Consider the following 26,203-nt stretch of genomic DNA (forward strand, 5'->3'; position numbering starts at 1 on the left):
GGTCTATGAGTTTGCTAACCCCAGTCAGGGGTGGCCCAGTTCACTACCCTGCACAAGTGGTATGCCCATCTGCAGCAACGATGTGCCCTATCTACTAGTCCACTCAGTACTGAGCTACATGCCATCCTGGGCCCATCACATATATTAATGAATATATTAATTATCCTGAGGATACTAACATGGGCCTGCAGACACACCCACCATTAAGAGTCACATATCAGCTTAACCAGGCAGTGGTGCAGTGGATAGAGCATCAGCCTGGGATGCTGAGGACCCAGGTTCTAAACCCTGAGGTGGCTGGCTTGAGCATGGGCTTATCTGACTTTAGCGCAGGTTCACCAGCTTGAGTGCAGGGTCGCTGGCTTGAGCCCAAAGTTTGCTGGCTTGAGCAAGGGGTCACTAGCTCGGCTGAAGCCCCTTGGTTAAGGCACATATGAGAAGCAATCAATGAACTAATAAGGTGTCAAAACTATGAGTTGATGCTTCTCATCTCTCTCCCTTGTCTGTCCCTCTCACTTGCTCTCTCACTAAAAAGAGTCACATATTAAAGGTTGGGCATCAATTCCTGTCACTGTCTGGTACACTGATAGGTCTGCTAAGGGGAACTGGCCCCACTGAATCACAGTAGCCACAGAGCCCAGGACAGACACTATAGGGCTGGATGGAGGACGCCAGCAAAGCAGTCAATGGGCAGAGATGTGAATGGCTTGGATGAAACTGATGCAAGAACGGAGCCCCATCATTCTGGTGACTGACAGCTGGGCTATGTACAAAGGCCTCACTTTGTGGATGGGACAATGGAAAATAGACAACTGGGAAGTTCAGCACTGCCCACTTTGGAGACCTGAAATGTGAGACAAGATATGGGAAAGGACAAGAGGCTTGGAGATCACAGTGAATCATGGGCTGGCCCACAGTATAAAGTCACCTCCAGATCAGGAGGCAATCAACTGGCCCAGGTCCAATACATAGAGGAAGGAAGTGACCCTCACGAAGTGGCTCACTGGCTACAGAGAAAGACTGGATGCAAGAGGGCACACACTCTTTGGGAAATCACCAAATGGGCATGCACCTCACATATGCCCATATTAGGAAGCCTGCCAGGACTGTACCCCTTGTTCTCTTGAACACAACAGACAGTTGCCACGGCATCTTGGGCACACAGCAAGTGCAGGAGCATTGGCCATGAGATGGCAGTTATATTACATGGGGCCCTTCCTACTGTCTCACAACTGCAGGTACACTCTGACAAGTGTCGACACTGCCACTGGCCTACTGCAAGCAACCCAGAAGGCTACTGTACAGGGACTCATTTCACTGGTCACCAGATGCAGGAATGAACCAAGGACAATGTAACATGGCACTCACGTCTGCCCTATAATCTTAAAGCATCTGGATTGATTGAGAGGAAGAATGAACTATTGACGCAGGCTTTGCAAAGACAGATTCATTCCTTGCAGGGATGGATGCACAGGCTACCAGAAGCTCTGCTGGAACTCAGCAGCTACACCAGACAAGCACAACCTAGTGTGTACCACATTTAACCAGTAGACCACTGACAGCAAAGAGGATGCAGCTGGAGAGCTTGGCTGCTGAATGGACGCATACCTGAGGCCACATAATGACCACTCCACATGACCTAGGACCAGGGACCAATCTCCCCCTGGATATGGCAGGTTCCCCCCAGATGGTCTGGGCTCACTGGAGCCTATAGGGAAGGAAAATATTTTAACTTGCAGATAACACCTTGATTGCTTCCAACACCCACTTGTCAGCTGATGGTGCAGAACCTGTAAGACCAAACACTAAGGGCACACCTTTTCAGTGATATCATTCCTCCCCTATGTTAGTGCCTCCAACTGCTCCATGGGTTTTGCAAATCAGGGCAGACACTGCTCCCAGCTACAGTTCTTAGTACAGATGACAAAGTAGCCCATATTTTGCCTGAGGCTTATGATTGGCTGTTGCTGGTGCCTGTAATTCCTCTGTCTTTCCGGTCATAGTGTGCCAAGTAACCTATCTGCCACCTGTGCTCACAAGTTGTCATTACTCTAGTATGAGAACGACTGCTGGATCTGAGAAGAAATGCCTTCCTCTACCCAGATGCCCACCCCGTTAGGGCACAAACAGTCTGAGGGAACTTAAGGAAAATCATTGCATAGAATGAAAGACTCCATATTACATCGGGGGTGAGGTGTAGAACTCACTTAGAGATGCAATATGGCTCCAGCAGCAATGGCAACTAAGAGGTGCTGCACTTCCTATGACTGCTCTGAAAGCTGGATGTCAAACTTCATGCCCCAGGAGGGAAGTTAATGAATGTTATAAGTATAGTAACTCCCTGTTATCTTTTAACTTCGAGATGCACTGTTCTTCCTGATGGTCTACGTGACTACCCATCATATGGTTTTGCTATTAACCAACCCCCTTTATGGTGTTAACCCCTATAAAAAGGGACCCTGTTCTGGGAGGAGTACAGATTTTCCCCAGCCTGCCACCACCAGGAGCAGCTGCTTTGCCTTTGTATGTAAATTTCTCCTATTAAAGCTCTTATCAATTTGAATAAGACCGTGTGTCAGCCTGACCAGGCGGTAGCTCAGTGGATAGAGCATCGGACTGCGATGCGGAGGACCCAGGTTCGAGACCCTGAGGTTGCCAGCTTGAGTGCAGGCTCAACTGGTTTAAGCAAGGCTCAGCAGCTTGAGCCCAAGGTTGCTGGCTTGAGCAAGGGGTCACTCAGTCTGCTGTAGCCCCCTGGTCAAGGCACATATGAGAAGGCAATCAATGAACAGCTAAGGTGTCATAACAAAAAACTGATGATTGATGCTTCTCATCTCTCTCCGTTCCTGTCTGTCTGTCCCTATCTATCCCTCTCTGTCCCTGTAAAAAAAGAAAAAAAAAGACTATGTCAGTCCTTCAGAATCGATCCTGAATTTAGACTTTTGGGGCTTTCCCCCAATGGGGAAATACAAATGCCAAGAAGATTCATTTGGCCTGACCAGGAGGTGGCGCAGTAGATACAGCGTCAGACTGGGATGCAGAGGAATCAGGTTCAAGACCCCGAGGTTGCCAGCTTGAGCACGGGCTCATCTGGCTTGAGCAAAAAGCTCACCAGCTTGGACCCAAGGTTGCTGGCTCGAGCAGGGGGTTGCTCGGTCTGCTGAAGGCCTGCGGTCAAGGTACATATGAGAAAGCAATCGATAAACGACTCAAGTGTCACAAGAAAAAACTGATGATTGATGCTTCTCATCTCTCTTCATTCCTATCTGTCTGTCCCTGTCTATCCCTCTCTCTGACTCTCTCTCTGTCCCTGTAAAAAAAAAAAAAAAAAAGATTCATTTGACTCACCTATGGTGGCGCAGTGAATAAAGCGTCAACCTGGAATGTTAAGGTTGCCAGTATGAATCCTCTGGCTTGCATGGTCAAGGCACATATGAAAGGAGGAGGAAGGAGGAAGAAGGAGGAAAAAGGAGAAAAAAGGAGGAAGGAGAAAGGAGGAATAGGAGGAGAAAGGAGGAGGAAGGAGGAGGGAGGAGAACGGAAGGAAGAAGAGGAGGAGGAGGAAGAGAAAGACAAGGAGAAAGAGGAGGAGAAGGAAGAAGAGGAGGAGGAGGAGGAAGAGCAGAAAGAGGAGGAGGAAGAGAAGGAGGAGAAAGAGGAGGAGGAGGAGGAAGAGGAGAAGGAGGAAGAGGAAGAGGAGAAGGAGGAGGAAGAGGAGGAAGAGGAAGAAGTGGAGGAGGAAGAAGAGGAGGAAAAGGAAGAAGTGGAGGAGGAAGAAGAGGAGGGGGAGGAAGAGGAGGAAACCCTGGCTTCATCTTTCTACTAAGAGACTGAGACATACCCTGTCCAATAGGAACTGCACAATTTTGATACCTTATTTACATAAAACAAACCTAATTGGGACCTGGGCAGGAATTTTCACTCTAAAAGGCAGCCTCCCTTTTGTCTCAGTGGAGCACAATTTAGGTTGCTACCTGAATCTATATCCTGGGCTGCAGATCCTTTTGTTCAAATACACATTTTTAATTTTCATTACAGTCTAAAATTAATTTTGGTTTACACCTGTGTAGACTATAGATTTCTATAATAACTGATAACGCTTTTGAACATTTATTATATACTAGGCACATACTCAACTTATCAGTGGTTTTCAACTTTTTTTACACTTGAGAATCAGTGAAAATAGAAGAATTATTTTAGGAACCACTAAGACAGAGATCACCCTGAGCATAAGCAAATTTGACTAAGATCATTGGGTCTATAATCTTCATACAACATCAGGGTGGTTAACTTTTGCAGACCAGCATTAAATTTCTGGTGACTGATCCATGGACCAGCAATTGAAAAACACTTAAATATATTATCTCATTTAAACCTCATTAAAATCTATGAATTAGGTACATTTATCTCTACTTTACAGATAAGGAAAGTGAGGCTCTTAAAGAGGTCAAATAGTAAAGCTGGGACTCACATTCAGGTCTGACTCTCAAGTTCATACTCTTAATTGCTTACTACTTCTATTTTTCTTCCGTATCTTTTCTGTATTTACGGTGTTTTTTTCAATAAACATTACAATCACAATCAGTCAATATGTAGGGTTTGCTAATTTAGTTCAACTCTTGCCTCATCTTCAAAGCCTCCTGGAATGCTCGCCCCACCAGAGTACACAGTAGGTATTCCATAAATGATAGTATTACTTTGGTAAAGCAAACCCAATTTTCTGGCTGCCATGACACAGCAGAGAAGCAGCATGGTGCAGCTGTTCAGAGCATAGGTTCCCAAGCCACTACCTGCATTCAAGTCCCAGCTCCCTCACACACAAGAAATGTGAACACAGGCAAGCAGCTAACTGTCTATGTTTCAGTTCCCTCACGGTTATAATAACGGTAACTAATTCAATGAGTTGCTACTGAAGATTGAGTATTTTTAAGTGCCTACCCAGTAAATGCAAATAAAACAAAACAAAACTTTCATAAATCAGAGATTTGGTAGGCAACATCTTTTATGAATCTTGGAGGGAAAAAAGAATCTTGTAACACTGCAAAGGGTAGTCCTTTCTGTTTGCCAATTCTCTATTTTATAAACATCTGGTTCCAAGCACTGTTCTAGGTGTTGGAGCACCAAAATCAACAAAACACTGCCTCTGCCCTTGAAGAGCTAAATTCCTGGTAGAGTACACAGAGACTCTTATAGAGTAATGTGGTAAGTGCAACTGTAGAGGCAAATGCAGAGTGCTCTAGAAACATCTGTCCCAAGGTAGTGCCCACTAGGGGTCCCAATTTGGAAGTTACCAAAAGAATGCTGATAAAATCACACATTAAACTATTCCTTTGGGCCCTGGCCAGTGGTTCAGTGGATAGAGCATTGGTGCAGCATATGGACTTCCCAGGTTTAATTCACAGTCAGGCCACACGAGAAGTGATCTTCTGCTTCTCCACCCCTCCCTCTTCCCTGTCTTTCACTCTCTTCATTCTCTCCCTCCTGTAGCCAGTGGCTTGACTGGTTTGAGTACATCACCCCAGGTGCTGGGGATAGCTGGGAGTGTCAGCCACAGATGCTAAAATGGCTCTGTACTCAAGCATTGGCCCCAGATGGGGTTGCAGAGTGGATCCTGGTCAGGTACATGCAGGAGTCCTTTCACCTAAGGAAAAAAAAAAAACTATTCTTTTGATTTGTCATGATTAATTATTAAGTCCCACACGAAATGACTACCTGCACATATGGGTGAAAAAACTACAATTAGAAAAACTTTCAAAGTGTATAAACCATACAGTGCTTTTTAAATTTATGATACTATGAATCTCAAACAAAACACTCTTGAGGACATTTAACGACCAGGCGGTGGTGCAGTGGATAGAGCATCAGACTGGGACACTGAGGACATTTAAGAAAGGCAGTGTGGTAGTTACAAAAAGGACTCCAAAGACTATTCCTATCCTCACGTCAATGGGAAAAAGAAAGTATAACAAAAAATTTAAGAAACAATCTAAATAAAGGAGAGAGAAAATGGCGAGGGAGTAGGCGGATGTTACAACTCCCACCTCCCATAACCAAAGTGGATTACAACTTAACTTAGGAACAATCATCTTGAAAAACCAACTTTGGACTAAATTAAGAGGAATCTATAATCAAGCATCACCGAAGGAACCACACTGAGCTGGTAGTAAAGGCGGAGAAGAGAGCAGCCCAGAGGGTCTCTCACAGCAGAGTGGGTTGCCCAAAGAGTTGTGGGACCTCAGCCACAGGACCAGAACCCCAACCTAGATCCCCAGAGACTATAGGAGGCACACAGACAGTATTTAGCTGAAAGAAGAGCTGGAACACTGATTGCAAGAGGGAGACAGAACTCGCCTGACCAGGCGGTGGCGCAGTGGATAGAGCGTCAGACTGGGATGTGGAGGACCCAGGTTCGAGACCCCCGAGGTCACCAGCTTGAGCGCGGGCTCATCTGATTTGAGCTTAAAGCTCACCAGCTTGGACCCAAAGTCGCTGGCTCGAGCAAGGGGTTACTAGGTCTGCTAAAGGCCCACGGTCAAGGCTCATATGAGAAACCAATCAATGAACAATTAAGGTGTCGCAACAAAAAACTGATGATTGATACTTCTCAATTCTCTCTGTTCCTGTCTGTCTATCCCTCTCTCTGACTCCCTCTGTTTCTGTTAAAAAAAAAAAAAAAAGAGGGAGACAGAACTCTCAACCCCAAGCACTGTCTTAAAGGGATCATGCAGAAAACCTCGTTCACAACCATACCTGGGGCTCCTGGAGCCGAGAGCGCTTAGAGGACTGGATTTGCGAGAAGAGAATTGTAGTCTCAGGGGCACAGGAAGAGACTGTGGGTGACAGCCACCCTGACCCCTGTACTGGGTCACTCCCCAAACCTAAAGTGCCCATTCTTCCTGGGAGAACCAAGCCAGCAGAGGGAAGCAATTATCCTGTCCACCAGAGGCTCTCCTGCCCCAGTCAGTGCAAAAAGATACTTAGAAGCAAAAGGCGCATCAGGGACACAGGTTTTGAGTGCTGAGGTCTGGGCTACACAGCTCCCTCAACCTGCTGAGTACCCCCCGAGGAGCCAGAGAGCCGGCTGGGGGACCGAAGCTTGGTCCACTCAGAGGACAGGAAGGCCTCCTGTGGGGAAGAGGGTGCAGTGGGATGAGGAATCCAGCAGACTGAGAGGTGGTAGAGCCCAGCAAGGGATCCTGCCGCGCCAACAGGGGGTGGAACTAGGCAATGCACAGCAACAGCCAGGAGCGGAGCCTGAAGAGGCATCCCTCACACCCGCCGTGGGGGGAGAGCCCAGTGAGGAGAGGAGGCCCCCCATGACAACAGAGTAGCCTGAGCTGCAGCCAGCGAAACCACATCAGTGCCTAAGTGCCAGGTGAGGTAGGGGGAAGAGCAATGTCGTATCAGGAATAGAGGCCACACACACTGGCCAAGAGTAGATAAAAGCCAGACTAGGAGTGCAGCAGATACTTAAAACAACCTCAGGGCTCAGAAGAGGCAGCTACAAATTCTCGCCTGACCTGTGGTGGCGCAGTGGATAAAGCGACGACCTGGAATGTTGAAGTCGCTGGCAAAACCCTGGGCTTGCCCAGTCAAGGCACATATGAGAGTTGATGCTTCCTGCTCCTCCCCAGCCTCTCTCTCTCTCTCCTCTAAAATGAATAAATAAAATTTTTTTTTTAATTTTTTTTTCTGTATTTTTCTGAAGCTGGAAACGGGGAGAGACAGTCAGACAGACTCCCGCATGCGCCCCACCGGGATCCACCCGGCACGCCCACCAGGGGCGACGCTCTGCCCACCAGGGGGCGATGCTCTGCCCCTCTGGGGCCTCGCTCTGTCGTGACCAGAACCACTCTAGCGCCTGGGGCAGAGGCCGAGGAGCCATCCCCAGCACCCGGGCCATCTTTGCTCCAGTGGAGCCTCGGCTGTGGGAGGGGGAGACACAGAGAGGAAGGAGAGGGGGAGGGGTGGAGAAGCAGATGGGCGCTTCTCCTGTGTGCCCTGGCTGGGAGTCGAACCCGGGACTTCTGCACGCCAGGCCGACGCTCTACCACTGAGCCAACCGGCCAGGGCTAATAAAAATTTTTAAAAAATTAAAATCAATAAAAGTCAATAAATCTAAGACAACTAACAATAAAGGCAAAAATTCAATGTTACAAAAAAATAATAATGTAATTAACGACCAAGAGAAAGGAAGTCAGCCAATGTTCCCAATAAATCCCAGGAATATTCAATATTCAAGACAAAAGATGAAGTTATACAGACACATGTCTTATAATTGTGTGTATATACAGATGTAGATATACCTCACAAAACACTTCAGGATTATAAAAAAGGTTTTTTATTTCCACATACACAGTTCAATCCTGATTTACAAAGGATGTGTGGGAAAATTTCATGTAAATTGTACCACTAATTAAATCATACTATTAATAAGAATGTGTTAGTTTAGTAAATTCTATTATTAACCCTTTTTAAAAATAATTACCTACCAAATGTCAGTTAATTAGTTGGGAAATAAACTTACATGTATTTTGATTTATTTTGATCTGACTTAATTAAAATGAGGTTCACCTCCAAATGTAATCAACATCATCTGTTATCAGAAATTCATGTTTACTAATTTAATCATTATGAAATTAGAACAGAATAACGTTTAAAAAGAAAACCACATAGTGTTGGAATCAGGAAAACAATTTAGATCTTCTCTTAATCCAGTACTCCCCCATTACACCAGAAAATGGACAGTTTCTCAAAATGTTTTTTAGTAGCCCTGGCCGGTTGGCTCAGCGGTAGAGCGTCAGCCTGGCGTGCAGGGGACCCGGGTTCGATTCCCGGCCAGGGCACACAGGAGAAGCGCCCATTTGCTTCTCCACTCCCGCCCCCTCCTTCCTCTCTGTCTCTCTCTTCCCCTCCAGCAGCCAAGGCTCCATTGGAGCAAAAGATGGCCCGGGCGCTGCGGATGGCTCCTTGGCCTCTGCCCCAGGCGCTAGAGTGACTCTGGTCGCGGCAGAGCGACGCCCCTGAGGGGCAGAGCATCGCCCCCTGGTGGGCGTGCCGGGTGGATCCCGGTCGGGCGCATGCGGGAGTCTGTCTGACTCTCTCCCCGTTTCCAGCTTCAGAAAAATACAAAAAAAAAAAGTTTTTTAGTAAATCTACTCTTCCTTTATTATATTTCTGGTTATTCCTGTGCAACAAATATTGGCTAAGAAAAATTTAAAAGAAACACCATTTTTTGCCTGACCAGGCGGTGGCGCAGTGGATAGAGCGTCGAACTGGGATGCCAAGGACCCAGGTTCGAGACCCCGAGGTCACCAGCTTGAGCGTAGGCTCATCTGGTTTGACCAAAAGCTCAACAGCTTGGACCCAAGGTCGCTGGCTCGAGCAAGGGGTTACTCAGTCTGCTGAAGGCCCGTGGTCAAGGCACATATGAGAAAGCAATCAATGAACAATTAAGGTGTCACAACGCGCAACAAAAAACTAATGATTGATGCTTCTCATCTCTCCGTTTCTGCCTGCCTGTCCCTGTCTGACTCTCTCTGTCGCTGTAAAAAAAAAAGGGGGGGGGGGGGTGTTTACCATTTTTGGCCCTGGACGATTGGCTCAGTTATACAGTGTCAGCCCAGTATGTGGATGTCTGTGATTTCACTCCCATTTAAGGGCACACAGCAGAAGCACCCATCTGCTTCTCCACCCTTCCCCCTCTTCTTTCTCTCTATTTCTCTCTTCCCCTCCCACACCCAAGGCTCCATTGTAGCAAAGTTGGCCCAGGCACTGAGGATGGCTCTATGGCCTCCACCTCAGATGCTAGAATGACTCCAGTTGCAACAGAGCAACACCCCAGATGGGCACAGCCTCGCCCCCTAGTGGGCAGGCCAGGTGAATCCCAGTTGGGTACATGTGGGAATTTGTCTCTGCCTCCCTACTCCTCACTTCAGAAAAATACAAAGAAAAAAAAAGAATTTTACCATTTTTTAAGCTAGGTGTCTTTCTTTAATGCATAACAGGAGACTTAAATTCATAATTAAAAATCTTAAAAATCCACAAAATCAGAATCTGATTAATACATACAGCTGCACAGGGTATTTTACAAAATCCTCTGATTCTGCTTCCATCTATAGACCAACAAACGAAATTGAAGTTAGCCTTACAAGGATCAGCAACAGATGCTACAACTATCAGATGAAAGATGAATGGCAAGGAGGCCAGCACTATAGTGCTAATTTATCATGCCACAGTTTACATGCTAACTGCAGTGGAGAAAAAAATACTTTACCCCCTTAACCAAGTGATCAAACTCAGCATCATAAACAAACTTGATGGTATATATCAAGTTCCTGGTGGAAAACAATATGAAGTACACAGCATCACTTAGTAGTTATTCTTGCCCAAAAAAGATTTCACTTGAAACTCACCAACCCTTTAAATCTCTTGCAGTTAGCTAATAAAGTGGCAATAGTTGGAAAACTCTTACTGACGCCATGCAGGAGGGGGTGGGGGAGTCAAAAACACCAAGAGTGTGATTCATTTTATAGAACACCAGGTTTGATCTCTTAAAAATTCAGATTTTAAAAGGGTGGGGATGAGGCTGTTCTAGATTAGAATAGACCAGAGATTTAACAACCAAATGCAGCAAAAACCTTTATTGGAATCCTGGTATGATGGGGTTGGGTATAAAAAGCCATAAAAGACCCTTCAATACAGATAGGGACATTTAAATATGGATAAGCATGAGATTACATTAAGGGATTCTCTGGCCCCTTGAGTGTGGCTCTTCCACAAAATACCACATGCGGGCACTACCTCGATAAGGAATGTACCTACCTATATAGTTTAAGTTTAAAATATTTGGCTCTCAAAAGAAGTTTCAATCGTTGTACTGTTGATATTTGGCTCTGTTGACTAATGAGTTTGCCAACCACTGGGCTAGCATCATCCTGAAACACCAAGGTTGCGGGTTTGATTCCTGGCCATGAGACACATGGGAAGGGGCCAATGAAAGTACAACTAAGTGAAACAACAAAATGAATGTTTCACTCTGTCTCTAAAATCAATTAAAAACATATTAACAATAATGGTATTTTGCATATGTAAAAAAATGTAGGCCCTGGCCGGTTCGCTCAGTGGTAGAGCGTCGGCCTGGCATGTGGAAGTCCCGGGTTCGATTCCCAGCCAGGGCACACAGGAGAAGCGCCCTTTTGTTTCTCCACCCCTCCTCCTCTCCTTCCTCTCTGTCTCTCTCTTCCCCTCCCGCAGCCGAGGCTCCATTGGAGCAAAGATGGCCCGGGCGCTGGGGATGGCTCCTTGGCCTCTGCCCCAGGCGCTAGAGTGGCTCTGGTCACGGCAGAGTGACGCCCCGGAGGGACAGAGCGTTGCCCCCTGGTGGGTGTGCCGGGTGAATCCCGGTCAGGCGCATGAGGGAGTCTGTCTGACTGTCTCTCCCGGTTTCTAACTTCAGAAAAATACAAAAAAATAAAAAATAAAATAAGGTCATCTTTGAAGATGCATGTTGACATATTTTGGCATAAAATATCATGACATCTACAGCTTAGTTTCAAATGGTTCAGCCAGAAATAATTTACATATTTACAGATAAAGCAAATATGGCAAGATGTTGATAAATGTTGAATCTAGAGGGTTATCATATGAATGTTCACTACTACCAATTTCCTGTATGTCTGAAATTGCTTCATAATAAAACGGAAAGGAGGGTTAGAGAGCACCAGTTTTATAAGGGGGGGAAAACAGCCTGAAACCAAAGCTGTGGAAACTGTCAAGAACTAGCATGACTTCATTTTTACCATCTGTCAAATATAGTATACCCCTTTGGTGACAATAAGGTTAAGAGAAATGAAAGCTCCACCTAAAACACTGCTTTAAAGATTAAGACTATGAGAGTGATGTCAGAGAAATGGCGGCGTGAGAGATACTCCCAATCTGTCCCCTTGAAATTTCAACAAATTCAACAACTAAACACAGAAAAAAAACCTTAGGAGCACCAAAAATTTACACACACCAGACAAAGGTATGATGGGTGAAAAAGTGGCTAAGTGGCTAAATATATAAGACCAGTGGTAGTCAACCTGGTCCCTCCCGCCCACTAGTGGACATTCCAGCTTTCATGGTGGGCAGTAGCGGAGCAACCAAAGGATAAATAAAAAGATAGATTTAACTATAGTAAGTTGTTTTATAAAGATTTATTTTGCCAAACTTAGCGAAAATCCCATATAAAGTAGTTGGTAAGTAATTATTATTATATGCTTTAACTTGCTATAACTCTACTTTATAAATTTTATAAAGTAAAGTTACTTCCCTACTTTCTAAATCACCATTACTGTGGAACCGGTGGGCGGTTAGAAAATTTTACTACTAACAGATACAAAAGTGGACCATAGATATAAAAAGGTTGACTACCCTGTATAAGGCGAAGGACGGGCATTTCGCTTTCTGTGCTGATCTGAGGTAGGGACAATTTTGTTTGGAGCCAGCTAAGAGGAGGGACTGGGCTAGTAGGGATGGACCTGAGTTAGGGTCGATGCCCAAACAAAGGAAAGAACACACTGGCTCTGCCTGAGATCGCAGACACTGGGCATGCACAAGGGCAGTGGAATCCACCTAAAATTACCAGCACAGGGTGCCCACGTGGGCCAGCACCAGCATCTTTGTGCTCCACGATCACCGGCGCAGTGCTAGCGGCTCCACCTAGCATCATCAGCTTGGGTAGCGAGCCGGCACGCACAAGGCCTGATGTGCTTAGCCCAAGATTAACAACCTTGAGCACCTGTGTGAGCACCAGCGTCTTTGGGCACTTCTGGCTCCACGATCCACAGCACAGGGCATGTGCAGGGACCAGGGTGCTTAGCTCGAGATTGTCGGCGCTGGGCACCTGTGGGGGCACCAGCATCTTTAGGCATTCCTGGCTCCACGATCTCCAGTGCCAGGTGCGCACATGGGCCAAGACCCTTGGCCTGAGAATGCCCTCGCTGGGTGCCTGACTGGTGGTTGCAATCGTCTATGAGCACTGCTAGAGTCATGGGAGCTGGACACACACATGGCCTGTCATGGGCTACCAAGCAGTGCAAGTGGGAAAAGCCCATAGAGATTAAAACCATGGCACACTGAGGCATGCAGATACGCCCACCAACCCATAGAATTTTGCCTGTGTATAACAGAAAGGAACTTGGCCATTGGTCTGTATCCTGCCCTGCCTGCTCTTGCTGGCAGCTCTGGTTCCCACTGCCTTCCCCAGAACTATGCTTTGAGCAGCACTGGAGGGGGGACTTGGCTATGCATATATTCCCTTACTGCAAGGACAGTAGCTGAGGCAGACCCCACAGCTAAGTCTCCAGGCTTCTAGCTCCAGTGGGAGGGACATGCAGAGAGGCGCCTGGAAAACTGAAAGACTGCCATTACTAGAGCCATATAATTGCAAAGCCCTAACAAGCCCTACCTGCCAATGGGACTGAGGTCCAGCCTACATCACTGCGACAGTGACACAACAGCAGACCTCCACCCAAGACCCACACAGAAGCAAAACTCAGAGTACAGCACCACCTGCCCAAAAAAAAGAAGCTAACTCTCAAAACCAGAAAATTACATTTAACACTTTTAGTCATTTTTACTTTCCTTTTTCTTTTTTTATTATTTTCCTTTTAAACTACATTATCCATAGTTGTTACATTTTTTCATTCTTGTTTTTTGTGAGGGTTTCATTTCAGACACCTTTACTTGTTTTTTTTTTCTTTCTTTCTCTTTGTTTTGTATTTTGGTTTTTGTTCTTTTTTTCTCTTTATTCTCCCTTGTTGTTTCTTTTCCTTTATCTTTTTTTCCTTTTTTCTTCTTTTCCTTTTTTGCTCTCATCCAATTGTCATTTATCATCAAATTATTTTAGTTTGGACTCATACTTTTCTTTGTAATATTTTGCTTGTTTTTGACTTCATTTTTTTCTCTATTCTTTCATCAGTCCTCAGTTCCTGCTCCTTGTTCTCTGTAGTTTTTGTTCTACTTATCATTACCGAATTTTCATTTTTTCACTGTATTTTTTCAACTTTTATTTTACTTTCTTAGTTATCTCTTATTAGTGTTATTAACAACACCACTCTCAAATGCCATTAAGGAGAAAGAAATCAAATATCATGAATACAAAAGACAGATACGTAGCGCTGATAAATGATGAAAAATCTCTAGAAAAAAATTTCAATTACGCTGAAACCTTGGAGTTAAATGACAGGGAATTCAAAATTGAAGTCCTAAAAATACTCAGTGAAATATAATAAAGCTCTCAAAGGCAATTTAGTGAGCTCAAAAAACAATTTAATGAACAAAAAGAATACTTCATCAAGGAAACTGAAACTATAAAAAGGAGCCAAACAGAGATGAAAAACTCAATACATGAACTGAAAAACGAGGTGACAAGCTTAGCTAATAGAACAGGCCAGATAGAAGAGAGAATTAGTGACATAGAAGACAGGCAACTAGAGATACTACAGAGAGAAGAGAAAGACTCACAAATTTAAAAAAATGAGAAAGCCCTACAAGAACTGTCTGACTCCACCAGAAAGAGTAATATAAGAATAATGGGTATATAGCAGAAGGAGAAGAGAGAGAAAAAGGAATGGAGAACATATTCAAACAAATAATCAATGAAAATTTTCCAAGCCTGTGGAAAGAATTGGAGGTTCAAATTCAAGAGACCTACTCCGTGGCACATCATAATGAAATTATCACAAATCAATGACAAAGAAAAAATCCTCAAGGCAGCCAGGGAAAAGAAGACTACAATATATAAAGGAAGGCCCATTAAGTTACCATTAGATTTCTCAGCAGAAACTCTGCAAGCCAGAAGAGTGTGGATCCTAATATTTAAAGTACTGAAAGAGAGGAACTTCCAGCCAAGAATACTATATCCACCAAAGCTTTCCTTCAAATATGAAGGGGAAATAAAAACATTCACAGATATAGAGAAGATGAGGGAATTTATCACCAGAAATTCCCCACTTCAAAAACTACTAAAAGGGGTTATCCGACCAGATACAAAGAACAAAACAAAACAAAATCACAAGTAAAAGCTCCAACAGGAGCACAGTAAAAACAAGAATAGGCCTGACCTCTGGTGGTGCAGTGGATAAAGCATCGACATGGGAACATTGAGGTTGCCAGTTCAAAACCCTGCACTTGTCTGGTCAAGACATATATGGGAGTTGATGCTTTCTGCTCCTCCCCCCTTTCTCTCTCTCTTTCTCTCTCTCCCTCCCTCCTCTCTAAAAATGAATAAATAAAAATAAATTTTAGAAAAAAAGTTAAAAAAAAAATTAAAAAAACAAGAATAGGCCCTGGCCAGTTGGCTCAGTGGTAGAGCGTCAGCCTGGCGTGCAGGAGTCCTGGGTTCAATTCCTGGCCAGGGCACACAGGAGAAGTGCCCATCTGCTTCTCCACCCCTCCCCCTCTCCTTCCTCTCTGTCTCTCTCTTCCCCTCTCGCAGCCAAGGCTCCACTGGAGCAAAGTTGGCCCGGGCACTGAGGATAGCTCTGTGGCCTCTGCCTCAGGCGCTAGAATGACTCTGATTGCAACAGAGCAACGCCCCAGATAAGCAGAGCATCGCCCCTGGTGGGTGTGCCAGGTGGATCCAGGTTGGGCGCATGTGGGAGTCTGACTGCCTCCCCATTTCCAACTTCAGAAAAATACAAAAAAAAAAAAAAAAAAGATGTTCATCATCACTAGCTTTTAGAGAAATGCAAATCAAAACTACAATGAGATCACACCTGTTAGATTAGCTATTATCAACAAGACAGGTAATAACAAGTGTTGGAGAGGCTATGGAGAGAAAGGAACCCTCATTCACTGTTGTTGGTGGGAATGTAAAGTAGAACAACCATTATGGAAGAAAGTACAGTGGTACTTTGAGATACAAACAGACCAACATACGAATTTTTAAGATACGAGCTGCAACTAGGTCAGTATTTTTGTTCGAGATCTGAGCAAAATTCCAAGATATGAGTCATGATTCGGGAAGCTGCCGCTAGTTGGCGCATTGGCGCATGAGTCCAGTATCGGCAATTTGATATACAAGTTGACTGACTTACGAGCTCCGTTACAGAACAAATTAAATTCGTATCTCAAGGTATCACTGTATGGTGGTTCCTCAAAAAATTAAGAACTACCATATGACCCAGCAATCCTCCTACTGGGAATATACCCCCATAACTCAAAAACACTGGTACGTAAAGACACAAGCAGCCCCATGTTCACTGCAGCATTGTTCACAGTGGCCAAGACATGGAAACAACCAAAAAACCTTTCAATAGAAGATTGGATAAAGAAGATGTGATACATATATACAATGGAATACTACTCAGCCATAAGAAATGATGAGATCGGATCATTTACAACAACGTGGATGGACCTTGATAACATTATACGAAGTGAAATAAGTAAATCAAAAAAAAACTAAGAACTGTATGATTCCATACACAGGTAGGACACAAAATTGAGACTCATGGACATAGATAGATAAGAGTGCAGTGGTTACAAGAGAAGGAGAAAGGAGGAGAGGGAGAAGTTGAAGAGGGGAGGAGCACAAAGAAAACCAAATGAAGGGTGAGGGAGGACAATTTGACTTTGGGTGATGGGTATGCAACATAATCGAATGTGAAAATGATCTGGAGATGTTTTCTCTAAATCTAAGTGCTCTCGTTGACCAATGTCACCCGTTAAAATTGACTGTATAAATAAAACTATTTAAAAAAATATATTGAGACTACAGTGTAATCCAATTATACATATGAGATAAACCTTTAACAGCTAGTTCTCTCAAAAGAGACACATGGACAGCATGATTAGATAACCAATATTCAACATAATTCAACAAGGCTCAACATTTTACATTTTAGTCAAGTAAGTCAATCTGTGAATCCACTTAACTCTGATACTTTCTCTACAAACATTACAAAGATGGTCAACTACAAATTTTCTTAAACCTTGCAATATACTAGAGAACATTACAGAGTATTGTAACTTTGCATTAATAGATCTCTTAAACATTTGCAACTGTGCATGAAGCTTCAAAGACTCAAATTTATCAACACTTTCCTCTGTAAAGAGAAAGGTAAAGACCTACTTTTTCTTTTCTTTTTTTTTTACAGAGGCAGAGATAGACAGGGACAGACAGACAGGAACGGAGAGAGATGAGAAGCATCAATCATCAGTTTCTCGTTGTGCATTGCGACTTCTTAATTGTTCATTGATTGCTTTCTCACATGTGCCTTGACCGCGGGCCTTCAGCAGACGGAGTAACCCCCTGCTGGAGCCAGCGACCTTGGGTCCAAGCTGGTGAGCTCTTTGCTCAAGCCAGATGAGCCCGCGCTCAAGCTGGCGACCTCGGGGTCTCGAACCTGGGTCCTTCCGCATCCCAGTCCAACGCTCTATCCACTGCGCCACCACCTGGTCAGGCAAGACCTATTTTTCACTAAACATAATCAAAGAAATAGTACAGGCCAATGCTAAAATGAGATTCAGCAGTTAGTTTATATACACTGATGGGGGCTACACACACACAAAAAAAAAATCACACCATTAAAACAACTTTCTACAATAGTCTACACTGTAAATTTCTGACATTCAACTCAGAAATATTGCGTAAGACAAGACACAAATTACTAAGTGTGTTGCCACTGCCACATAATCCGGCAACAAATTATGCAATAAGGAAATATCAAGCAAATAACTCAACTGCAAATTTCCTGTATGCATCAGTAATAAACTGCACAAGTAAAACTTGAACTTTTCAAGAAATATGCAGTCTTACCTAATTAATTTCTTCTTTCTGATGAGAGAAAATTATTTTCTGTTCAGCCCTACTGTAAAGAAAAGGTGGGACCACTTTTAAAAATAATTTTCTTTTAACCCAAGAAAATGATTTGGCTGGGCTGCAGCAAAAAACATCACACACTTTACGTCAGGAGCAAGTAAACTACATCTACCGATATATTTAGAATTTACTCCCTGGAAATAACTCTCCAGTTATTCTAATTGTCCTTAAATACGTGTTTTTTGCAAGACGCAGAAAGACAGTTATACAGAAAATACAGCATATTGGAATCATGGCTTCCCAGATGAGCAGCTGCGTGACCTCGGACACAGTCCGGAGCCCGAGCCTCGACTGCATAATGTGCAAATGGACAGACGGAGCACAACCCCTCCCAGGAACGTAGTAGTGGTTCAGCTGGGTGCGACCCAAGTGTTCCCTAAAGAAAAAAGTGGGATCGCCCTCGTCACTACGGACCGCGATGTGGCACTGCAAAAACACAGCTCGAGAGAGAGAGAAAGAGAGAGAGAAAGAGACACACACACACACACACACACACACACACACACACGGCACGTACCGGCCGCTCCGCGGAACGTGTAGAGCCTCAGGCCTGCGGAGCCCGCCCCTCCGCCCCGCGCGGCCTGTCACCGCGCCCCCCGGCCGGGGAAGGCCGCGGGCTCGGGGGTCGGAGGGGCGCGCGAGAAGTCGGGCACAAGCCGAGCGGCCAGGCTCGTCTCTCCCTCACGTGCAGCCCCGGCCGACCGGGAGGCCGGGGCCGCTCGGCGCCCCTCGGGCCCGCGGGGAGCTGAGCAGGAAGGAGGAAGCCGCCGGCGCGTCGCCAAATGCCGGAGACGGGGCGGGGGCGACGATTCCTCGGCTGGGGGTGCCGGGCTCCGGGTCGTCGTCCTCGTCGTCGCCGCTGCCGCACGAGCCAGGCGACCCCCAAACGCCGCACCGAGGGGCCGCACCGCCTCAGTCAGGCGCCGCTGCGGAGGGCAGCCCGGCCGCCACTACACACAGACCCGTGACGTCGCGCGTAACACGGCACACGTCACGACCGGCTTCCTCCTGCGCGCGCAGCCCTTCTCTCGCTGGCTCTACCCGCCGCGGGCGCGCGCCACGCCTAGAGCGCCGAGCGGAGGCCGAGGGCGGTGTGCTCGCGCCTGCGCAGGCCCACTGCTTCAGTCCCCCTAGCCGGCCCGGGATTCTCAGCAGCCTCTTCCGCCCGCACACTGACGCACGCTGACGCACGCGCAGCCGCACCTCGGTCCGCTAGCGTCTGCGTAATTGCGTCCCACCGAGGCTGCGAAGGACATCTTGGGTAGGCTTGCGCTTGTGTTCCGGCAGCGGCGGAGCGAGGTGGTCCTGCAACCGACGCACAATTCATGGCAGGCCGTTAGCAGGATCTGTGGCGTAATCTTGTATTTCCTCCCAAAGGACGTAGATTACTGTCGGCCTGTCACTGAACCGTAACCCACCGCCTGCAAACCGGCCTGAGTCGCACGACGGTTCTGTTTGATCCTCGTCGCGGCCCTAGGTGATAGATGAGGACGCCTCACCCCGAGAGAGAGTGATGCCCACCCAGGAATGGCAGAGTTCAAGCCTGTCTCTCACTGACTCTTCCTTGGCCCCGCTCCCCCCCGTCGCTCACAGGAGGTCCCCTACGTTCCACGTTTCCACCCACTTTCTCTGCTCCCTCCCGGGTCTCCTTTCCTAAAATACCCCTTCCATCTTGCAGCAGCGTTCTTGCCTCATTCGACGTGTGTCTGGTCTCTCGGTACATTATGGATCGCACTCCCTTCCTGCCTATCCCAGACTACAAGTCCACTCCCGCGGTTGCCATGGCAAAGGTGGACGCGACACCCACAGGGTCTGCACCGCAGGACTAAGCGAGGGGTGTGGAGCGTTGTCAGAGTACCTGAGTCTTCCTGGAATTTTTGTTACCAACCCACTAGCAGAGGTGCAAAGATGTTCATTTACAGGTGCATGTCATAGTGAAAAAGCTTCAAAACAACATAGATGCCTGCTAAACTGAACTGATGAATGATGGTTTGTCTGATCTGCCCAGAATTAGGCAACCGACACAAAGCAGGGTGGGCAGCGAAGGACCTGTCAGAAACCCAGAGCTAACTATTAGAAAATCAGTTTGTTCTCACTTGTTTCAAAAGTGTAGGCCTGACCTGTGGTGGCGCAGTGGATAAAGCGTGGACCTGGAAATGCTGAGGTCACCGGTTCAAAACCCTGGGCTTGCCTGGTCAAGGCACATATGGGAGTTGATGCTTCCAGCTCCAACCCCCCTTCTCTCTCTCTGTCTCTCCTCTCTCTCTCTCCCTCTCCTCTCTAAAAAAAATGAATAAATTTATATATATATATATAGTGTAGGACTCTAAAGGTTACGTACACATAAAATCGAGGTTTTTAAGATTCCTTTGGGGCGTGTCACCCTAAGCCAGAAATGCCACAGAAAGGAGGATCTCAATATGCTTGAGATGGTAGGATTTGAATTAAACTTCCACCTTGTTTCCCAGTTTCTGGCCTGGCCCACTTAGCAGGCATTTAGTAATTACTTGTTTACTAAGTAATCTAGAAATGGATTTTTCCTTAAACATCTGTTCACTCCTTCCCTTACCTACCACACCTGGGGATTTCATTCACTACAGGTTCCTTAGAAACACCCCAAATGTATATTTAAAATACTCTTTTTTTTTCCTTCATCCCTCCTTCCTTTTTTTTATACATGGGTGACTTTTCCTCTTGTGTAAACATTAAATCTCCAGCATCCTTGGTATTTTAATATATATGATTACAAATTAATGATCTTGGGACTTTTTTTTTCTCGATAAAACTTTCTTTCAACAAATATTTTTTACCTTCCTGCTCTGAGCCTGGGAATGCAATGATAACATGAGAGTCCCTGTTACCTCCCAAGAACTTGTGAGGAGAGCAGACTGCTAAATGGGTCTCTGCTAATGACTTCCCTGTAGCAGGGATGCGTATAAGGTGCCACAGAAGTAGAGAGGAAGATGTCACAGGAATGACTGGAAAAAAAGGGAAGACTTCAGAGAGGCAACTGTGTTAGTTTTTCTATTGCTGCATAACAAACTGCCACAAACTTAGCAGCCTAGATATCAGCTGGGCTGAGTTCTGATTTGAAGGCCCTGGGAAAGATCTGCTTCCAGCCTTATTCTTGTTGTTGGCAGAATTCAGTTTCTTGTGGTTGTAGGGTTGAGGTCCCCATTTCCTTGCCAGCAGTCAGCCAGGTCTGTCAACTTCTAGATCCCACCATCTTCAAAGCCAGCAACAGACAATTTTGTGTGCATCAAATCCTTCTAACACAATAAATCTCTTTCTTTTTTTTTTTTTGTTATTTTTAAATTTATTTATTGACTTTTAGAGAAAGAAAGAGAGAGAGAAATATCAATTTGTTGTTCCACTTGTTCATGCACTTATTTGTTGATTCTTATGTACTCTAACTGGGGATTGAACCTATAACCTTGGCATATTGGCACGATGCTCAAACCAGCTGAGCTACCTAGCCAAGGTGCTCCTTTAGTTCTTTCTTGTCTGAAAAGCTCTTTATCAGTCCCTCAATTCTAAATGATAGCTTTGCTAAGTAGAGTATTCTTGGTTGTAGGTCTTTGCTTTTCATCATTTTGAAAATTTCATACAAATCCCTTCTGTCTTGCAAAATCTATGTTGAAAAATCAGCTGACAGTCTCCTGGGAGCTCCCTTATAGATAACTGCTTTTTCTCCTGCTGCTTTTGAGATTATCTCTTTGTCTTTACCTTTGACATTTTAATTATGGTGTGTTTTGGAGTGGGTCTCTTTGGGTTGGTCTTGTTTGGAACTCTGGGTTTCCTGGACTTGTATGTCTGTTTACTTCACCATTAAGGAAGTGTTCTGTCATTTTTTCACATAGAATTTCAATTTATTCCTCTCTTTTCCTTCTGGCACCCCATAATGTGAATATTGGTACACTTGAAGTTTTTCCTGAGGCCCCTTACACTATCCTCATTTTGTTGGATTTTTTCTTCTTTTTACTGTTCTGATTGGGTGTTTTCTGCTTCCTTAAAACTATTGATTTTAGCTTGACCTATGGTGGTTCAGTGGATAAAGTGTCAACGTGGAACTCTGAGGTTGCCAGTTCAAAACCCTGGGATTGCCTGGTCAAGGCACATAGAGGTGTTGATGCTTCCTGGTCCTCCCCCACTTCTCTCTCTCTCTCTCTCTCTCTCTCTCTCTCTCTTTTTAAAAAACTGCTGAGCCTGGCAGGGCGGTGGCGCAGTGGATGGAGCGTAGGACTGGGACGTGAAGGACCCAGGTTGACCCTAAGGTCACCGGCTTGAGTGCGGGCTCATCTGGTTTGGGCGGGGCTCGCCAGCTTGGGCCCAGGGTCGCTGGCTCCAGAAGGGGGTCACTGGGTCTGCTGTAGCCCCCTGGTCAAGGCACATGTGGGAGGACAATCAATGGACGGCTGGGGTGCCACAGCAGGGGGTTGGTGCTTCTCATCTCTCTCCATTCCTATCTGTCTGTCCCTCTGACTCTGTCACACATACACACACAAAAAAATAATAAATAAATAAAATAAAAATTGAAAACTGCTGATTTTATCCTTTATATATACTGTGGGTCCTTTGTAATGTGTTCTTCAGTTAGTATATCCTTCATTTCAGATATTATCGTCTTCATATATGATTGATTCTTTTTTAATATTTTTTATCTCTTTATGTTTTCTGTGTCTTTGTTGAAGGTCTAAGTTCATCTATTCTTCCTCTAAGTTCACTGAGCATTCTTATAACCAAGATTTTAAACTCTACATCTAGTAGATTGCTTTTCTCCCTTCAGTTTATTTTCTGGAATTTTGTTCTGTTCTTTCATCTGGGACTTGTTTCTTTGTCTCCTCATTTTGGCTGCCTGCCTGTGTTTGGTTTTCTGTATTACATAGAGCTACTACATCTCTTGGATGTGGCAGTAAGTGTCCTGTAAAGTCCAGTAGTACAGCCTCTCCAGTCATCTAAGTACTCCAGATGTGCCCATGTGTGGGCTATGTGCACCCTCCTGTTGTAATTGAGCCTTGATTGCTATTGGCACATCAATGGGACAGATACACACCCCAGGCCAATCAGCTGCAAGGACTAGCCATGACCACAGCAGAGGATTGGCTGACAGGGGCTGACCCCATGGAGCAGGACTCACTTAAGCATGGCCCATATACACACAAAGTCCACACCTTGAGTGTGTTGCTCATGGAGGTAGTTGAGTGGTGTTTCAGTGTGGTTTGAAGCTGTCCACAGGGTGTGCTGGCTCTGGGGCTTCCTGGAAGGTCCAGGCCAAGGTCAGCTGCTGCCTGTGCCCTTCCCAGGGCCACCTGGCATGAGCTACAATGTGATCTTCAGATGGCTGCTATGTACTTGTGCTGGGCTTCAATTTACCCGGAACCAAGGCCTGCTGCTGCTAGTGATGGGCCCGTGGCCACTTAGCAAGAGGTATGAGGCATGCTGAGTCCAAATGCTTCTTGTTTGTGAGATTTTAGGAAAGTTCAGAGCACGAGGCAAGACAGGCCATTTATATGAAAAAGGCACTGGAAATGGCTTAAATGGGTTTGAAAGTTGGGTAGGGCAGGGTCTCTGGAAATCACCTGGACAGGGCAAACAGTGTTAGCCAGATGGATGGAAAAACAGATATGGCCCACCTGGTGGCTCTGTGAGAGAAGGGCTCAGAAAAGGACCAATGGCCTCTTTCATTACTTCTTTCTCAGAGAAAGCTGCCCTTCTAGCACTCACCTGTTGCCAGATAATGCAATTCCTCCCCTTTTGTGGCTGGTGCCTTTCAAGTTTCTGCCCCAGTGCTGAAGCTCAAATCTAGTTAGTCCAGGGTAAATCCATGTGTGGGCCTTTTGAGAGGAGCTGCTGGGATTCCAGCAGTCCTCTGTCGCAGTCACAATCCCCACTGGTTTTTACAGCCTGAAGTTAGGGGGATTTCTATTCCAGCACTAGAACCCTGAGCTGGGAGTCCTAATGTGGGGTTGGGACCCTTGGCTCCTCAGTGGGAACTTCCACTGCTGAGATATCCCTTCCAATTCTTAACCGCCACACGTGGGTTTGAGAACAGACCATTCTGCATCTCTGCCCCTCCTACCAGTCTCAATGTGGCTTCTTCTTTATATCCTTAGTTATAGGACTAGTGTTCAGCTAGATTTCAGGAAGTTCTGAATGATGGTTGTTCTGTAGTTTAGTTGTAATTTTGATGTGATTGTGAGAGGATCCAAGTGTTGCATTTACCTAGCTGCCATCTTGACTGGAGGACCTTGACAGTTCTGAGGAGTACTGGTCACGTGTTTGGTAGAATAGTCGTCCATTGTGGTTTGTCTGCTGTTGTCATGATTAGACTAGGGTGATGTGTTTGAGGGATGGATAGCAGAGAGATAAAGTGCTATATTCTAACAACGTGATTTAAGACTGGAGGTTGACCTTGATTGCCTGGTTCAGGTTTTGTCAGGTTTCTCCAGTCTTTTCCACCTTTTCCATACTGTACTCTTTAAAAAAAAAAAAAAAACTCCCTGTGCTCACACCTAAGGAGTGGAGAGTTGTGCTCCAATTTCTTGAATAAAAAGTGTCCACATTAGCCTGACCTGTGGTGGCGCAGTGGATAAAGCCTCGACCTGGAATGCTGAGGTTGCCAGTTCAAAACCCTGGGCTTGCCTGGTCAAGGCACATATGGGAGTTGAAGCTTCCTGCTCCTCCCCCCTTCTCTCTCTCTCTCTATCTCTCCTCTAAAATGAATAAATAAATAAAAATTTAAAAAGAGTGTCCACATTAAATAAAAAATGGAATATGAAGGCCCTGGCCGGTTGGCTCAGTGGTAGAGCATCAGCCTGGCATGTGGGAGTCCCGGGTTTGATTCCCGGCCAGGGCACACAGGAGAAGTGCCCATTTGCTTCTCCACCCCTCCCCCTCTCCTTCCTTTCTGTCTCTCTCTTCCCCTCCCGCAGCAAAGGCTCCACTGGAGCAAAGTTTGCCCAGGCGCTGAGTATGGCTCTATGGCCTCTGCCTCAGGCGCTAGAATGGCTCTGATTGTGGCAGAGCGACGCCCCAGATGGGCGTCGGGTGGATCCCGGTCGGGCGCATGTGGGAGTCTGTCTGACTGCCTCCCCGTTTCCAGCTTCAGAAAAATACAAAAAAAAAAATGGAATACTACTCAGTCATAAGAAACAATGACATTGGATCATTTACGACAACATGGATGGACCTTGAGAACATTATACTGAGTGAAATAAATAAATCAGAAAAAGCTAAAAACTGTATGATTCCACACATAGGTGAGATACAAAATTGAGACTCATGGACATAGATAAGAGTGCAGTGATTACATGGAGGCAGTGGAGGAGTGGGGAGAGGGTTAGGGGAAGGGTTTAAAGAGGGACAAATATAAGGTGATAAAAGATGATTTGACTTGGGGTGATGTGTATACAACATAACTGTTCAAATGATGTGGAAATGTTTACTCAAAATCTGTGTACTCTTGTTGATCAATGTCACCCTGTTAAACTTAATTTTCTAAATTAAAAAAAAAGTGTCCACCTAAATTTTTTAGAATTCTTTTGCATGGGAGATATGTCTCTTCTTCCTCACTTACTTACTTATGGAATCATTGATTTAAATTTATTTGGACTCACAGATAGTTGCTTTATACTTTTGGTTATAACCCAATATTACATTATTTATATTTTTTGCTCAGATTGTTTCAGGTTTGGCCATAGGCACTCTTTCCATTGGCAACTGTGACCCTTTATTTAATTTTTGTTACTTTTGAACACTCCCTTACTTTCTAGAACTACCAGATGTACTAGACTCATCTTAAATACTTCCTGCCCCAGCCCTAGAATTAGCCATTTCTCCAAGGATCTCTGCTTCCTTTCATTGGAGAACAACATTAGAAACCAAGATCTGAGGTTAGGTATCCTCTGGATTTTTTTATTATTATTATTAAGAACAATCTCTCATCAGCCCTTCCCCATCAGACTATCCCTTTTGTTTTTGCAGCAAAGTCTGCTAATGGTGCTCCCAAATTCATTCTCCTCTTTCCATAGTAATCAAATTTTAGCTGAGCATATAGCCCTCTCACAAAAATAGAGTTAATTTATTATTATAGCTTCCCTTGCAGCTAAGAATGGCCATGTGACTAAGTCTTAACAAAAGAAGAATCAGTAGAAGTGTCCATCTAGGAGCATTCATGAGAGACTTTTCCTCAAGAGACCACTGCTTTTGCCCCTCTATTTTTGTCCCTTTTTCCATCCTAAAATACCTACAGGTTATTTTGGAAAGTGAGGACAAGGGCCCACTCACAGGCATGGTCGAGCTAGAAGCAAACCCAGTTCCCAGTCTGGAACACAGGGC

General features: G+C 45.3%; 1 protein-coding gene across 3 annotated transcripts in view; it reads right to left on the reverse strand.

The window, feature by feature from the left end:
* Positions 1-18,863, reverse strand: part of MAP3K2 (mitogen-activated protein kinase kinase kinase 2) — a 104,739-nt gene extending 85,876 nt beyond the window's left edge. The window contains exons 1-2 of one of the 3 annotated variants that reach the window (XM_066233128.1): positions 18,384-18,863; positions 17,804-17,855 (exon numbers count right to left, since the gene is read on the reverse strand). The gene's annotated coding sequence lies outside the window, so the exon portion shown is untranslated. Of the gene's footprint in view, positions 1-1,608; positions 1,670-17,803; positions 17,856-18,383 lie in introns of those variants that run through there. The other 2 variants (XM_066233127.1, XM_066233129.1) reach the window with 2 other exon arrangements.
* Between the last annotated feature and the right edge of the window lie 7,340 nt (positions 18,864-26,203).

This window comes from Saccopteryx bilineata, chromosome 5 (assembly GCF_036850765.1).
Source record: "Saccopteryx bilineata isolate mSacBil1 chromosome 5, mSacBil1_pri_phased_curated, whole genome shotgun sequence".
Taxonomy (NCBI): domain Eukaryota; kingdom Metazoa; phylum Chordata; class Mammalia; order Chiroptera; family Emballonuridae; genus Saccopteryx; species Saccopteryx bilineata.